At 39.3% G+C, this 18,159-nt stretch overlaps 2 long non-coding RNA genes across 2 annotated transcripts in view; one reads left to right on the top strand and one right to left on the bottom strand.

Moving 5' to 3' along the window:
• The window catches only part of LOC119500283, a 63,245-nt gene extending 54,572 nt beyond the window's left edge, over positions 1-8,673 (bottom strand). The window contains exons 1-3 of the long non-coding RNA XR_005209588.1: positions 8,590-8,673; positions 8,114-8,212; positions 4,629-4,709 (exon numbers count right to left, since the gene is read on the bottom strand). This is a non-coding gene — a long non-coding RNA (uncharacterized LOC119500283). The remainder of the gene's footprint in view (positions 1-4,628; positions 4,710-8,113; positions 8,213-8,589) is intronic.
• The window catches only part of LOC119500282, a 28,121-nt gene continuing 15,613 nt past the window's right edge, over positions 5,652-18,159 (top strand). The window contains exons 1-2 of the long non-coding RNA XR_005209587.1: positions 5,652-5,917; positions 8,407-8,412. This is a non-coding gene — a long non-coding RNA (uncharacterized LOC119500282). The remainder of the gene's footprint in view (positions 5,918-8,406; positions 8,413-18,159) is intronic.

Below are 18,159 nucleotides of genomic sequence, written 5' to 3'. Positions count from 1 at the left end.
CACTGCCACGACTTACGGGAACTCTTGAATAGAGCAGTGCCATCATTAATGTTATTGGTAAAACCTGCTTGTCCTACTATGATAAGTCAAAATGTCTGCTGTGAAAGAGGCCAATATAATTCTGAGTTGGTGTATCTCAACTTGATTTGAGTCAATAAACACTACGAAGCACAACGTGCTACTGCATAACTAACAAGTTTTGTGCTGATTCTTTACCCCACTGAAACTTATTCATTTTTTTCTGCAGCAACAACAGAAACCTCCTGATTAAATAAATACTTTCATCTATCTTAAATGCACTCCTCTCGTCTGACATTTGCAATTCATTAAAACACTCGTCCAGCACATTCTCACTCCCAACTCGTCAAATACCAACGCTTAGTCAGTGGCCCTACGCTTCCAACTATGACTCTCTAGGTACCCCTCTAGTGTCAGTTTTGGACGTGTCAGGGACGGCGTGTCAGTTTACGCTCATTACATGCAGTTTCTTTTGAAAATAAACTTCCATGTTCACAGGAAACGTACAGTTTCCACTCGTTAAATGCATACAGTCTCTTTTTCAAAATAAACTTCCAACGTAGGTTCACTTAGTTTTTAGATTTACTTGCACAACAAAACTACTTGGTGGTTTAAGGTAACATAAGTATTTGGTTAGGCTTAGGAAAAGATGGTGGTTTGGGTTAAATTAGTAGCTTTGTTACGTAACTGGCATTATATAATCGATATATCGATCCATCCTGTCACCCCTAGTGCTTCGCCCAAGACAATTGTGATTGGTTTAAAATGAAATAAAATATGAAATGAATGAAAATAAAATGCTAACAAGCCAGAGCATATCAGAATGATAATATGTGGAGCCAGACCTTTCTTTAGCACTGACACAGCGCTGTGGAGATATAGCTCTTGCTATACAAGCATACTGTGAAATAAATGCAGTAAGAACATGAATTATAGACTTTAAAAGTGTTTCATTAAGTTTAACCACATACCCTCAGCTTATTATTGATTAAATCTTTAAGTTTCACAAGCATCCAACAGCATTCTTAAAGAACACTTGGAATTTTACCTGCTTCCTTTGTGCAGTCAGTGTGTTCGCTGTTGATTTAAAACTCATCTAATTAATTATTCAAGGGTATTATTTTCTACATTGAATCTATTTCCTGCATCAGCGATGCCAGTAATGGCTCCCAGAGGATTGTGGAGTGCCACGCTTTCACCTCCACTGCTTATAACACACTGCCTTCATAATAGTGCTGCAAACAAATTCAACATGCATGCACACACACACAAACACACAAATCAATGTTTCAAGGGCTTGCGGTGTTTAGCAAAGTACTCTACTAAGTGAATTTCTGTTCTTGGCAAAGTGAAGGGTTTTTGTCAGTGTTCTCTGTCCAACTGAAGGCGTTTCAAAGACGTGATGCGGATAGGCCAGAGTATGGCTGAACAGTATGGTTGAATTCAAAAAAGCCTTTGGTCCTAAATGGAGTTTTATGTGACTCATCATGCTATTGCAGAACCAGTTTTTCAAGTAAAGTATGAAGTTAACTAAAGTCTTAGGGTTATTTTATCCAATCGAGACTGAAGTTTTAGCATCCAGGATCTGGATTACATGGGCAATATAACCTATGATGGATGAGACCTGACTAGATCAAATTTAAAAGGAAAACTTTGCTGATTTGAAGTCCGCCGGATGACGCAAAATGACGTGTTTCATTGACCCTCGCCGGCAAATGAGCGGGTAGCTCTGGGCGCCTGAGGGAAGTCAAACATCATTCATTTGCACATAACACTCACACTGCAACGATACAAAGCCGGGTGAAAATCTGCAAAGGCTTCATTTAATGATGGAAATAAAGTGTTTTCAGCAGGAAAACAAGTATGATTTAGCAAGGGAGATGATATGAATACAAGCACAGTTACTCTATTAAGAAATAAAATAAAGATGCAGAGAACACTTGTGATATAGGCGCAGTAGCGTTTCCTTTAACTCCGCCTGGGGTCCAGCCTCGGTCTGGGTCTCGGAGGAAAGGAAATAACTCTATTAGTGCACTTTACAACTTTTAGGACCTAATGATTTAAATAAGGGCTATTCAAGTGTTCATACTGGGAAGTTGATTTACTTCAAAAAAACATATCCGCTGATTTACGGATGTCTCTTTCCCAATGTAAATCTATGGGGAAAAGTCTTTTTGGGGCCAATGGCATCAGGTGACGGAAACGGAAGTTGTAGTACCACCGTTTGGCCACTACGAAAATTTGCTTCACAGCCTGGCGCTCTTCCTGGGTGCTTGATTTTAAGGTTAAGAAAACACAATTCTTATTTTCAGGTGATTATACACTAAAAGAAAACATACTTATTAATATTATATTCCATTTCTGCCAATAGATTTCCTAAATGCTACACATAGGTCCTTTAAGCAAATGAGATACTCGGCAGTCGATGTTTTAGTTTTCACAGTAACACTGAAGCTATATTACTTAGTCATAAATCAAGGAAAATGTTTTGTATCTACAAGGGATCAAACTATTATTTGCAACACGTACAACAATGTTTTTGGAAACTTTAACTCTTTAACACTCTTTGCCAAAGTTAGAAGCCCCGCAGCCGGAGATTGAACTGGTGTTCCTGCTCGGGTGGATAAGTGCATTTTCCTCTGAGCCACTGGGGCACTTCTGGTGTGATCCTAAATGGTGAAAATGATCCAGCAAACTGAGCCACACTGACCAGCTGAATGTCTATTATTTTTGGCCATTTAAACTTCAGGGTTAGGAAGTATGAACCAACGTATGATTTTAAATGGTTTGTTTACCTATCTCGCACCAAGAAAAATAAACTCCACCAAAAACTGTGAATGAGGTGAAAGCGTTAAAAAGTTACTTTTTAAAAAAAAAAACTCAATAGTAGTGTGTCTTTCTAACAATGTCCAGATGCACAGATCTCACTGTGAACTTGTCATTTCTACTGAAACAAAAGGCCTATATGGCAAAATCTCTCAGTACTGGTGTATATGTCTGACTGCAAATAACAAGAAATTGCATTATAGAAAGCTTCACTGCAAACAGGTGAAACACAGCAGCTCGCAAGTCCATGTGTCACAGAGTATCTTTTTCTACTGTGGTGAATCGACACAAATATCAACACAAACGTCTTACAGATATTGTATTCTTGTAAATTTGCCATTCCAATTCAATAAACAAAGTGAGGACATCTCTTAAAAAATTAAAGAACCTGTGTGCGAGGCAACTAAACAACTAAAGCTTAATGTTAACTTCGTAATATCAGGCAAGATAATACAGCCGACATGATGTCAATTATCTGATATCCAGTTTACAGTCTCATATATAGCTGCAGAGTAAACCAACTTGTTAACAAATCATTTCTCTCAAGACTTAACTGCAGTAAAGAGGACAATTAACAGCAATGTCAGTTCCCGTCTCATATAGATAAAGCCCATTTCATTTAAATTAACGTGCCAAGGGAATCCAATGTCTTATTGCTGCCTGCTGATAATTCTGAGTGTTTTATAAACAATGTTTTTGTACAGCCAGGAGCATAACAGATTCTGCACGACTGTCTCCATCAGAATGACACTTTTTTTTTTTTTAATCAACTCGGCAAAAGCATTTCATTTAGAGAGCAAAAGTCTACTTCTATAATCACAGTAGGATTATATACATAGGAAACGATAGATGAGGAGACTGGAGAAGATAAGAAAACGTGTGTGTGTGTGTGTGTGTGTGAGTGTATTCATATGCAATAGGAGAAGAGTAAGGGTTGGTAGGGTGTGGACAAAAAGGAAAAAGGTGCAAAAGAAAAAAGATAAATCAGAAATTACTCCACACAAAGGATCCATTTAATATAACTCTGCCCGTTTCTCAATCCAACAGACAGAATTATAGAGACTGGATGATGAAAGTGCTGGTGGAGTCAAGACTCACCTACAAGATTTCAAAAATCATTCTTCTTCTCTGATGTATCAATTCTCATTTGCATCAATTTCACAGAAATGTTCGAAGATGTTTTTTACACATTTGGTCTTATATTAATGTTTGTACCTGTGCTTTGCATGACACAATGCTGCATAACATTCACTAGCATGAGTCATGAGATATCCAAGTTTACATGTCTGAATCAAACATCCCAGTGATACAACTCCTCATGAATATATCAAAGAGTAAACAAACACCTGCAGTCAGGAATAGGCCTGCATCTGCATCACGCGGGAGGATCAAAACCCCTCTAATCCAATGCAAAGGTTTGTTAGATCAATAAGAAATGTGATGTATTTTAATGTTGTGTGTTTTGCGGTCTTTACAGGTGCACAGAGGATACTAGAAGTAAGTAACGGGGGAAAAGCCTCTAATGCTACCCTGCATCTTATTTACAGAGTGCCACAAAGTCAACCCAATACAACAGCTTTGCTCAAACACTGTAATCACTGGGGGGGTCACACACACAGACACACTAGACAAGTCTGGCCTCAATGAATACCCACAGTGCCCTCTACTGGGGACAGAGAAATGCACCTTTAAACTTCAGCTTTGACAAGAGTAAATGCTGAACAGGAGTCCCAGTTTAGAGAAACAGGTGTTCACATCAATAAAAAATGAAATTTTGTTCCTACCTGTAATTGCACTGCCCTGTGCCTCAGTCACACTGGGAAATAGGTGTAGAACTTGACTGGATGGTGAACCTCTGGAGATCTCTGGAAAGAACAGTCCAAAAAACAAGAAAATAAACAACAAGGCAATCTAATTTCTTATATATATATTTATAGTATGTATTTTTATAATAGCAATCTCAACCTCCTATCAGTAGGAAATATTGTTGTAATATTGTTTTAGTTTTCGAAAGCTGAGTTTGTGTAGTCATGTAAGATGTACCATGGTTGGACTTAAGTACTATACACAGCAACCACAGGACCCCCATTACTGACTAGTTCATGTGTATTTGCATGAGTCCGTTACAGCTAAATGTATGATTATTAAACCATTTCATTAATTTAATTTACAGAACAATTACTGTATAGTGATATATACCGTTATCGTGACATAAAATGACATATGCCGTGATAGAAGATTTTGACCGTATCTCCCACCCCTAATATCCAGGTCAATTCACACACCTGTGTGCACTTTGTGCTTGCCTGATAATGTCAGCAAAGCGATTATAACAACAAGCACCGGGCAGATGTCAACAATGACGCAAGCAACGCTGATCACAGATTCAAGGTTATCATTCGCCGAAGGGAAAACACACCTGCAACTTCACGAATGTGGCACAGCAACATTCAGCAAAGCTCAGTTTGTGCAGTCATGTAAAATGTTCCATGGTTGAACTTAAAGGATCAATATGTAAAATATATTTACTGTAATAAATCATTAAAAATGACCATGATATGTCATCAGAAATTAAGGAAACATGTTAAAATTGAAATACTGGCTTCTCCGACCACAATGCTACACTCGGTGTGTTCTCCTTTGAGATTTCCACTCCGGTCTGGAACGTTCTGTTTTTGTTTTAGATCTGTGTGACCCCGCCCACTGTCCATTTCAACACCCCTCTGCAACATATGACACAAATTGGCACGTAAACACAGCCTTCTGCAGCCGTGGAAGCAAGCAAACGGAGTGGATCAACAGAGATAACATAACATTAGATTCTACCCGACCTGAAAAGCCTCGGCACATCTCTCTGTGGTCCGTGTGCAGCTGGGTTATCAAGGCAGCGAGTATTTGAGACACACAGCCGGTGACGTGATTCCGACTACTGCTGGTGGCCAGAAGTTAATGCCATGATGTTAACACACGCTAACTGTTATCAGTCACACTGGAGGAGCAGACGGGCCATGGCTCCAATGTTTTGAATTTGGACGCAGTACCCATTTTAAAAAGCAAGCTGTCAATGCTACATGTTGCTCCTTTAATGACTACACACACAACTACTGCAGGACTCCCATTACTAACTAGTTAAAGTGTTTTTGCATGAGTCTGTTACAGCAGACAATGTTGGGAAATTAACTTCAGCCTGAGCTAAATGTTGGCAAGTTTTGGATAGTGTGGTTACACTTGTCTGCCCAAACATCTGGGGGTTCCTTTCTATTCCAAAGTCTGTCCGAGTGGTGAAACACTTTTATATAGTCACAGTAAAGTTATATTCAATATGGCAAGTAGTTGAAAACACTGGCATTATAGGTTTCTGTTTGTTGTGAACTTATTTTGAACATAATGGAATATCCCAAAAAATAAGTAGAAGCAAACACTGCTACTAGTAGGCAGGCAATGGCACAGAACATATCATTCTGACTGCACAATGTGCGGTCCATTCTCGTTCAGTAACCAGCTCACTCAGTGGACGGGAAGCTGATGTGTTAGTGAACATAACTATACTTTGACAAGACATCAATATACATAAGTCTATTTTAATGCAGGAGCTGTCTGACAGCGGCTGCCAGCGCAGCAGAAGCAAACACCCCGCAGGACAGGGTGTTCCTCAGACGCTTTAATCTTAGATGTACAGAATGTGCAAAATTATGATCTTATGGAAATGATGCAAATAATCACACTGCCATCCTCCATTATGTGTGTGTGACAGCCCTGCATTATGCAATGCGATGCATAGTGCTCCGTCCACCCACCACTCTTGCATTCAGAATGCAGAGTGATGGTGTGCATGTCTAATAAATATTGCAGGAGGATACATTTGGACCATCTACCCCACTGCATAAATCAAGAAGCAGTCCAGCCCCACATTATCAAGGCTTCACTTAGCTGCATGGCTGCTCGGCCTTTTCTGCTCTCCAGCAACTGTCAGTGGTTACTCATAAGCATCTGTGTGACTATACCTCCATGTTTGTCTTCTCTTTCTATGGACTGGGTGTCTACACCACGCTACGTAAAGTTCAATGTAGTCTGTTTATATTTTGATTTGCTTAAAGCAGCAGTGGGTAAAATTGAATTTAATCTGAAAAAAATACGTGCCTCTGTGTCCTCCGGTGCTCCTAATGGCATCTGCAAGATTTCACAGACCGGAGGAAAACAACCAATCAGAGCCGAGCTGGAGCCTGCCGTCTCTGAGCAGCAGTCAATCACTCGCAAACTCAGATCAAACAGTGAAACTAGGCAGCGCTGATCAAATTTGAATCAATATGGCAATTAGAGTAACAGAATATTAACTCATATTTGATCAGCGCTGCCTAGTTTGACCGTCTGATCGGAGTTTGCGAGCGATTGACAGCTGCCTCCGTTGAATGAACAGTCAATAGGAACGCTCTCTCTCTGAAATGACCTGTGATTGGCTAGATTAGATTTTTTAAAGCCTGAAAACAGAGCCATGAAGAGGTGCAGAGGTCTAGTTTTCTCTCAGAACACTTGAATTACAATATGCTGAAAGGTTATTATGGATGTTTTGCCCAATGATGCCAAAAACATTACGCCTACTGCCGGTTTAAATCGAGTACATAAGAGTAAGTTAATGAGTAGAATAGCTATGGGTACTGTATATGGCCTGGAGGTCCTTCAGCAAAACATTTTTGTTTTCAAAATTTTCAAAAGAATGACTTACTTAACCCCATAACTTTATACACTTCATCATAACTGCAGTTTGGATTTTTCAACATAATAAAAGAACATTTGGACAAATCCTATAACTGGAGTTCTCCCAGTCAGGCAATGGCATGCCGGGCAAAAATGAATGGCAGCAAATGAGGCACATCTGCTAGACCAGTTGTTCCCAAACGTTTCCACGTCAAGGACCTCTAAACTGAAAAACAAATTAGACCACGGACCCCCAATTGATAAGATTTTGTCCCAGGGTCCCCCATCTGATAGGATTTTTGCATTTAGATGTTTACATGATAACAGAAAGTTTATGAAACCCATGACCAAAATTGTCATATATTCATTGTGTTACTTATGGATGGAATTATATATGATAATAAATGATTCCCCCTGGAATCCCCTCAAGGACCCCACTTTGAAAACCACTGTGCTAGACTGTCAATACATACAGTAAACATCTTTAAAAATGTAAGCCCCAAGGATGCAGAAGCCTACACACATATTTTGTAAGCTAGATAGTTAGCTAGAAGTACATCTCTAAATAATGTACCCGTGTTTTAGAGGCCTTTTTCATGGCAGCATGCTTTATCACAGCAGGAAATCCCTTCCATGGTCCCAGCTAGCCAGTGAGCTCAATACCACCATGACTCTAGAGTCAAACAGTGATGATATGAATTACACCTGTGCTTTTACTGCTATGACATAATATAACAATACCTGTTTAACACTGAAGTACATGAAGAATAGCTAATTAGCCTTGTTTGATCCACTGAAAAGGAGTATTGAAGTTATTTTCCACACAGTTAATGTTAATTAAAGTTAGTTAAATCACTACTGTTGCAGACAAATGTTTCTAGAAGTCACATTATAAGTTGAAGAGACCATGTGCAGTATTTGCATCAGTATCCATGTGGTTGTTTAAAAAGTCAACATTTAGCTACAAATACCTCTCTTGATTATTACATGCAGTCACAAAGACTTTCTCAACACATAACACTGAAAAACATCACACAAGTCTGAACTTACCCTGAGAACATCCTTTATGAGGCTGGGGTGAAAACATATTCCCTCTGGAGCTCCTTCTTAGCAGAGTGGTTCAACATCCCGGGTTCGATTCTCAAAGACTAACAAGAAGTGAAACTCCATTGTTGGTTCCATTGCAACATCAGCGCCCATCCTTCAGCCATTTCGGACTGAAAGCAGAATTGAACATGTAAAAAAGATAAAATAATTTCTATGATATTATCATATTCTACTGAAACGGCCTGTGTTGAAAAATAACTCATTAAAAATCTAATTAGTGTTTTCAGTCCAAGATGGCAGCAGCGGCTGTTGTCAAAAAAGCACCGGAGTTTCGTCTCTTTGCTTCTATACTCTTTGGTTGAAGTGCATCCGACTAGCTGCACGTTGTCAGGCTAACAAAGCTTGGAAAACCGAAAGTTTTACTCTAAATTTATTTTCGTTCGCTTGTCTTGGGCTTGTGTCGGTTCAGTGAATCTGCCGACCATCCGTGAGGTTAATTGAATCACCTGAGGAGAGGCTGGAGGAATTTTTCCTGCAGTACCCAATTTAAACGCTAGGCGTCAGTGTTACATAATCCTTTATTAATTAAAATTTACCCAAACTAAAAGTATAAACAAAATTACAAATTCCAAGTAGTTTTTCATAATATATGAAATTAAATGAAAACAATATTTTGTATTATTTATTTATTTATTTATTTATTTATTTATTTATTTATTTATTTATTTATTTATTACCCTGAATTTATTTTATTTTATTTTATTAGTTTATTTGACAGGGACAATACATGTAGGCATTGTTACACTTCATTAAAGTGCAACCGATGCAAGGTATATAGGACTTCTATCCATTGCTAATTTGCAGACCTTGTCGCTGGTTAGGCTTTTAAGAAAAAGAAAATAAATTTAAAAAAATACAGAATAGCACATCTTACATAATATCACATAATACAACATCGTACATTACAATCAATTTACATAATGTACTGTATGTTCCCAATCAATAATCAGTGATCACAGGTTTGGTTTAGTTTCAGCCAGTGTTTCACCTTTTCATTAAACGTTTTCAGGTCAGGTTGTATTTTTGTTTCCGTTGGTAGGGCGTTCCAGAAATATGTTCCTTTTACTGAAAATTGGTTTTAAGTGAATGCAATACAGAACCGATACATGATATAAAGGTACTGACTTGTCTAATTTTCTGAATTTTATTGGTGAAGAAGGAGGCAAATTCATTGCATGTCAACAGTAGCTAATAAGACCTGTGTTGCGTGCATTATTATTGTTTATAATGATGCCTTGCATTCCTCACTTCAAGTGAGGAGGGGTGAGTTTGGTCCCAGCAGTGACTGGTTCCTTCATCTGGTCAGTGGACTCCAAGAGGCCTAGAGGAGCTAAGATAGATAATGGATTTTCACTATGATTTCTACCCCCCCCCCCCCCCCCCTGTATCTCAGAGTTAGCTGAAGTGGTTTAAGACTTTGAGGCAACTGGAAAGCTTCATGTGGAGCTGGAGCTCAGGAAATACAAAGAGCTGCTGATGAAATCAGTCTTGGCCAAAGCCGCTCTAGAGTAGAAGCTGAAACGTGCCCACAACCAGGTGGATGTGGATATTAAGAAGCTCTTCCAAACTGAGGCAGCTATAGGTTATGTTCTTTATGCCTTTGCATTGCATTTCTGCAGATCTAGACTGTTGGATTTATCATTATTTATCAAAACAAGATAATGGATGTGAAGTAAACTTATGTTTCCTCCGGGGTAAGAAGTCAGCTGAAACATAATATGGACAAAGCTGATATTGCAGTAGACCAGAATTCAGCTGTCGTGTCATTTTTTATCATTTTTGCACTGCCTTGCTGCTTGATGTGTTCTACTCTATATTAGAAAACTTGTACTATTCAAGTACAAGTGGGCGATTTGAGTATTTTTAACCCGAGGGCAGGCTCAGACTTTGGCACCCTGTCGGTTTCCCAGCAATTGTAGATGCAGCTGATGTGTGGTTTCTGGTCCCACGACTGCAAATCTGCATGTCTGAATGATGGGCAGAAGTCTCCGCTGGGCTAATTTGGATCACAAGGGAGCTGATGTCACTCTGCACAAGAGCAGTAAACTGTAATAGATGTATCGCCCTTTTGCAAAAAGGCAAATATTAAAAAGTCCTTTGTGATTAATTACTGAAATGTTTATTTTTCCCCTGGTTGTCAGTCACTGATGAGCTCTTTCTTTTAACAGAACAGACAGACACAGTGTGATTATGTTCCTGAAAAAAACATAATAATTGCAGCTTAGACAGCAAGATGACACGATGCATTAAACTAGAAGAAACTAATATGACTTGGAAGGAAGGGGACACATGATCTGAGCGTGGGGACAGAGGATAAGCAGCATTATGCCACACATACTGTAGGTGAAGAAGAAAAACACTATAATTGATGGCTCATTATCAAGAGCTTGAGACTGAATTGCCATTTCATTTCATTTAATTATTATGTTATATATTAAATAAGAGGCATACTCTCTGAGATGGCAATGATTCAGAGGTCTTGAAAATGGAAAAAAAGCACATTATATTGTGAAACAGGAACCTACTGGATACACCTTCCAAACTTAGGATGTATAAGTGCAGGAAAAAAATAACAATATCGTATTTACGTTGCATAATGTGCTTTTTGACCGCCCATGGGGCACAGAGGGTTGATATCAAATGCACAGCAGCAGAGCCTCGATATAATATTGACTTCTCCAGTGCTTTTGGACATGCTTACTTACAGAAACAAAACAACACAGACACCCGACCATTTGAGTGGTTTCTCTCCAGCTACCTGTCAAACATTAGTCCAAGGATAACTGCTGTTCTCTGATCCACCACCTCCTGCCTCCTAAATTTGACTCTCTTCGTCTTCCTCTGGTTTACTCTGTTCTCCACTGTTTAAAATCGGACATGTAGTACATTCTGTTTGCACAGAGATGTTTCCAGGAGCAGCTATGTTTTTATATTCGGGGAGGGTGGGACTTCACTATACAGTATCGGCATTAAACAGCAACATGAGCTGCACAAAGATGCACAATGATGTGTTGATTTCCAGTGCTACATTTGATTCCATTTGAATATAAGCTTAGTGGTGTTTTGAATTACTATTGTATGTACTGTGTGTACTGTGTTTGTATTGACATATTATTGATATTACATGAAGTCTTTGGAATTTGCCATGCTTTGAATGCGGACATTAATTCACTCTGTGACCCACAAAGACCCGTTTTTGTCTTTTTTAGGGGGCACTGTTTGTCAAGTTGTTCTAGTCATAAGTCAGAAATAAACATGAATTAATTAATTTAAATAAATTGTGAAAGTGTATAAGGCTTTAGAACATTGTGACAGAGGTATTTGATGGCCATTCCCATGCTCACTTATGTCTCATAAGTTTTTGCAGCAAATTTTGGGTTGACACCATTTGTTACACAGATTTTGTGCTAAATTTAACCATTTTTTACCACTCAAGAATTGATCAAAATGATCAGTAATCCCTCCAAAATACCACATTAACACACCAAGACCTTGAGGAACACCATAGAAAAAGCCATGCTGTGATTTGGTATCAAAAATTTTTGACATATAGAGATTTCTGCAAGAATTGCATTTTTTGACGATTGGATGGCGAGCACTTCTGTTCTGAAAACTGCTCAGAAACACCCTTATTGTCAATCTACCTAGGAAAACCATCCATCCTCTGAATGCTCTAGGTCTGTAGTTTGTGGTTGTAAAGTTTCATGAGGCTGTGATTATCCTAGAGGTCACCACAGGTCATTTTATACAGTGAGGTCAAGTTTTAAAAAATGGTCTCACTACAATGAAATGGCTACTATGGGGACTAACATCATCACACATGAATACAGTTGGGCTCATTGGATCCACAAGAGTCTCAGCTTTACAGGGATTTATTTATGTAATTCATGACTGTTTAGGGAAATGTAATCACAGCAATTACAGCAACCGTTCAGGGTGAAGTGTCAACTCATTTGATTAGCTGATTCACAGTCTTTTTGAGGGAAGGAAGAATGAAACCTGAGATTAGTTTGTCTGTTTATGAATCCCTGTATGAGATTTACAGGACAAACCACAGCGTGTTGTGCCATACTGTACAAGTTCATCACATCATTGTGCATTTCAATTTAAAAAAAAAGTTTACACAATTTCCCGTCAGTGCAGTCGTACTGCTCCACATTTAATGATTTCCCTCATTGTTTGTGTTAAATCCTGTGCTAAGTCGTATTTGACCAGCAGCTGAGTTTATGAAAGTTCAGTCTGCTGAGAAGTGGAACTAAGACTGTTTTCAATGTGGGGATTCTGACTTGGCTTAGCTCCCCGGTATTAAACTTGCCAAAGCATACAGTGAAAGGCACAAAAACACAAATGGAGGTACAAAACAAGAAAATTGGGTTTTAATCAAACTGCATGGCAACTTCATGGCTTTATATTTCAGGAGCTGTAACTAATGCTACATTCAAAGCCGGTAGAGTGCAATCACTACAACACCACACAGACCGTTTTTTAAAAGCTGGTATTTAGTGCTATGAAGTGATGAATCACAGCGATATTAGTCAGACTGTCAACATTTGAGCAGAAATGTGCCAGCGCTGTATTTATCTTGCTAAACTTTGACTCAGTATGGCCTGCAGTGGCTGAAATGAACAGATGGTGCTGATCATAAAGACGACAAATTCAGACTTATTGAAGTTGCTTAATGTGTTGCTCATTGTTTGCAACTTCTTATTTATGATACAAGAATACAATCTCTTTTGGCTCAGTTTTCTTCTTTTAGTGTAGCTGCAACACGTTCTCATCCCAGCTTGTCACATACTGACGCCTTGTCAGACTCGTCACTTTTCGGTCGCAATAAACGCGTGCGTAATGTTGTGAATTAAACACTTGCTTAGGATTAGGCAACATAAGCAGCCCGTTTTCATTCCCAGGGCATCAAATACCGATGTTTTTTCATGGCCGTCTGCGTTAATTACAGACTCTTAAGGCACCCTTTTGCGTCGTTATGAAACGCATTATCTACAATGTAAACCCATCCGTGTCAATATTAAACGCTCATGGTACATGTCCACAGCCTCCTTCCCTTCCACGCTTCCCATTCATTGTCTATGTAAGCAGCAATGCAATGCATTCTGGTAGCCCGCTCCTCATTTGCATAAGGTTGAGGTCTCGGCTACCTTATGCAAATCAGGGGCGTCAAATTCTCAGTCTCTGGAAACTCCCTAGAAACTTTTAAACTAACTGCTGTCGATCTAAAATAAAGACAGATTTAGCAACTGCGTGACTCATTTCTCGCATAAAATGTTTTCAGAAACACATTTCGGTGAACTATTTTCGTGATATAAGAGAAGAAAAGTTTCCAAACGAGCCGCCATGTTGGTTCCGGTTTGAAAGTTGGGAGCAGCGGCCCACGAGGGAAAGCGTTCGTCCAATCAGGTGCCGAGTGTCTATGTTGCTGGGAAGCGAGGTGATCCCTCGCGATAAAAAACACGCCTGCGGACATGTACCATCAGGGGAAGTGCACCGGGAGTGTGTTGTGCTTTCATCCAGGAGACCGTTCTTCATGTCCCGTGCGTCATGTTATGATCAGCTGTTCGTTCTTGTCCCGTGTTCATAATGTTCAGTGTCATTTTCACTGTACAAACGTAGTAGCTTTAAGCCCCACCACGTTGTTTTTTCCTAAACCTAACTATAGTGGTTTCATTGCCTGAACCTAAGCAAGTGTTTTTGTTTACTTGACAACATTGACAACGTGTTTACTGCGACCAAAAAGCGCGACGCCAAGGGGTCTGACAAAGAATATGTTCATATGTTTATATGTTCAGACAGAACATGCAAGTGAAACCTCAGAGATGAAGAGAAGACAGTGAAAGAAAACAGATTTTTATATAAGTCAGGTCATTCAGTAGTGAAAGATAGCTTGTATTTTAACAAGTTAAAATACACATTTCTGCACAGTGTTGACAGAATGTGTGCTGTCATGTTTGTGCCATAAATGTGACTTGAAATCTTCAGCGTTGAGACAAGTTTGTCGTCTAGTTGGCGTTCCTGTTTCAGGGGGCATTACGCCGCATTTATCAAAGTCAGAAGTCAAAAAGTCTGACTTAACATTTCTGGAACAGAGCACATCTGCTGAGTGAGGAACAAAAACGACAGCTTTACACCTCTCGGAGGAACCGGAGAGACTGGCGCTCTTTGATGCTTCAGAGTACAGTTTAGCACAACATTAGTATTCACCGCTGATGCATGACAGCCAAATGCTATTTTTTCTTTACCGTATGAATTTGTGCAGTGCGAGATGTCAGTTTCTATTTGACAGCTCATTTGTCAGTCCTTTAGGCTCCTGGTAGGCATCATCCTTTTCAGTGTACAGACACGCAAGCCCTCCACCTGCCCTCTCACGTGGAAACATCCCTGGACCGGCGCCCGCAGTCAGTCTGACCTGTGCTGCCAGACCTCCACACACACACACACACACACGCAGTACTGTAGCTGGGAGGAAACAATGACCACTGAAGCTGCTTTGATTTTGTTTATTTGGTTAATATGAGCAGACATTTGTTTGTCCACTGAGTTTTTTAACCTTTCAGTTGGTTCTTTTGCTTTTTCAAAACAAACCTCATATTCAGTATGTCAAAGTTGGAGATGCATCATTATCAACATCTCTGCATTCAAGCTACCAAGACAGGATAAATATGGGAGCCTGTTTACTACTACTTAGTACTCCACTGATTTAGTATTGCACTCCTATAATATTGTCGGATAAAGATAACATCTTTTTTTATTCCATGCATCCTTCTTTCTTGCAAAAACCTGGCACCTACATAACCCATAGTGCAACTTGGTGGTTGGACATTTGGGTGTTTTGTCATGGCAACAAAACCACTTGGTTAGGTTTAGGAAAAACAACATAGTTGGGCTTAACATGACCATGTTTTTACAGTGAAAATGAAACTGAACGTTGTGAACGCTGGACATGAATGAACAGCTGATTGTAAAGTGAAAGTGAGACGTAACGCACGGGACACAAACAGCGGTCTCCTGGGTGAAAGCCCTGTGTTTGTTGGACCCATCCTCCTGCCCCGTGTGTGTCTCTTTTGCTCTTTGAACTATGGCACCACAGCACTTTCCCTGAGCGTTTAATATTAACGCGGATGGGTTTACATCATAGTTAATGGAAGACCTGGTGCATCTCATACCGCCACTAGAGGGTGCCTTGTGCGACGGTATCTAACGCCAACGGCTGTGACAAAGCGTCGGTATTTGACACCCTGGGAGTGACAACATTCACAGACACAACCCCAGATTTATTTTCATTTTCAAACTGGTATAGAGTTCAGAAAATTAATGAAATGTCCCATCATGAACTCTATGAACTTCCTGGGATGTTTTACCTTTTTCTAAAAGGAAATAAAGAATCTCAAGTCCAGATTTTAGTATAATCAAATGCTGTAATAATAACGACAGTATTCATACTCTCATCATCTCCCGTTGTTAATTTTCTTTCTTTTGAAATCTTTTTTATTGCCAGAGTTTGAAGAGATGTGCCAAAAGGGATCCATGCAGCAGGTGGGAATGTGTATTCCTACTTTGTATGAGAACTATTATAGAGATTGATCTCCTTATTCCTTCATATTTGAGGACAGAGAAACCTCAAGGGGATCAGCTCAGGAATGAGGCGTGGGTTTGTTTCTGCTCAGCAAAGTGGACTTTTGTTTTCTGTCGCCTTGTTATGGATTGCTTTGGAGAAACTAAAGGAGCCTCTCATTGCAGTCTCAAGATGTCACACACAACAAGAACACAGATTTTGTAAACACGATGAAGATCACCTCACTCTCAAGTGGGGAATGAGTGGCACTGGAACTGCCTCGACAATCATCAAGAGCAAATACAACACTGACAGTGACTAATGTCTGCATGACTTTTTGATGAGACTTTTTGAAGCCTGGAGTTTTTCTATCAAGATAAACACACCCGTATCTTTAAGCCTTAGTATCCTAATATGACACCCATACAACCAATTCTTTTCTGGATACAGTATCTCACAGCCTTCAGAGGAACTTCAGCCTCTCAGACAACTTTTTTAGTTGAATAAAGCTCACAGCATCTTTCAACACCCAGGGCTGGCTTAAGGCATAGGCCATATGGGTGGTCGCCTAGGGCGCCACCTTCTGGGGGGAGCTGGTCGCCCTCTAAAAAAAAAGAAAAAAAAGAAATGCCGGTGCGCGCCCTTCCTCATTTTCTGCATTGAGGTAACAAATGAACAAATAATAAATAATAAAATAAATAAATATTCTAATAAATAAAATTATTTTTGAAAATAAAAATCTGAATTTTAGTCTTAAAACCACTGTGATATTGAATGCGTGTTGCAGTTTACGAGTTCAAAGAACGTCGAGAGCTGCAATGATTTATCGATTACTTGTCAACTATTCAATTAATCACCTATTTTTTATAATCGATTAATCGGTTTGAGTCATTTTTTAAGAAAAAAAGTCAAAATTCTCTGATTCCAGTTTCTTTAATGTGAATATTTTCTGGTTTCTTTACTCCTCTGTGACAGTAAACTGAATATCTTTGAGTTGTGGACAAAACAAGACATTTGAGGACGTCATCTTGGGCTTTGGGAGACACTGATCAACATTTTTCACCATTTAATAGACCAAACAAGTAATTGATTAATCGAGAAAATAATCATTAGTTGCATCCGTAAACATGTTTCATGAACACATTCAACAATTCGGAAATCAATGAAAGTTTACGAGGCTAGGGTTCTGGGGGGATGAACCCTAACAGGATTTTAAATCTATTGGATAACAGATCCAAGGGTTGGAGTTGCTACTGAAAAGTGTTCGAGACTTTGATAAACGTTATGCCCAGTTGATTATTGATTAGGATTATGGGGATCTATTAGCTGAAATGGAATATAATATTCATAACTATGTTTTCATTAGTGTATAATCACCTGCCTTTAGCGTTTTTATGATCCCTGAAGGCCACCGCAGTTCTCTACATGCTTGGAAAGGGAGGGGTGACCAGAAGGGTATTCAGGTAGTTGCACTCTGCAACCTCACCATTAGATGCCACTAAATCCTACACACTGGTCCTTAGTGCAAATTATTTCCTTTTCAAAAAGTTACAATTCGTGACAGATGCAACAATATAAATTCAGTATTTTCCTCTACAAATTGACATTCCTATATAGCATTATAAATTTAAATGAAGTTAGGAATTTCAGCATGTATGTAGTGACCTTAGGAGCATTTCACCTGGTATGCGTGTGCATGCTTTTACTTCATCCATTTAAATGTGTATGTCTTTCCATCATTGCAGGATGACACCCTGACATCTACAGCAGCTCTATACTTTACTAAATTGAACTGATGTGAAAATGTACGAGCACCTTGGCTTGTTTCTCATTACCCTCCCTAGTTACAGAACGCCTCATAACTGGATCATGTGTCCTCAGCAGAGATTCCTGTTAAATACAGGATGCATCCAGCTGCCGGAGACTTTCCAGAGGCTAATAGAGACACT

Source organism: Sebastes umbrosus, chromosome 13 (genome assembly GCF_015220745.1).
Source record: "Sebastes umbrosus isolate fSebUmb1 chromosome 13, fSebUmb1.pri, whole genome shotgun sequence".
Taxonomy (NCBI): Eukaryota; Metazoa; Chordata; class Actinopteri; order Perciformes; family Sebastidae; genus Sebastes; species Sebastes umbrosus.
Note: the sequence above shows the minus strand (reverse complement) of the source record. Positions and strands in the feature narration are given on the sequence as shown.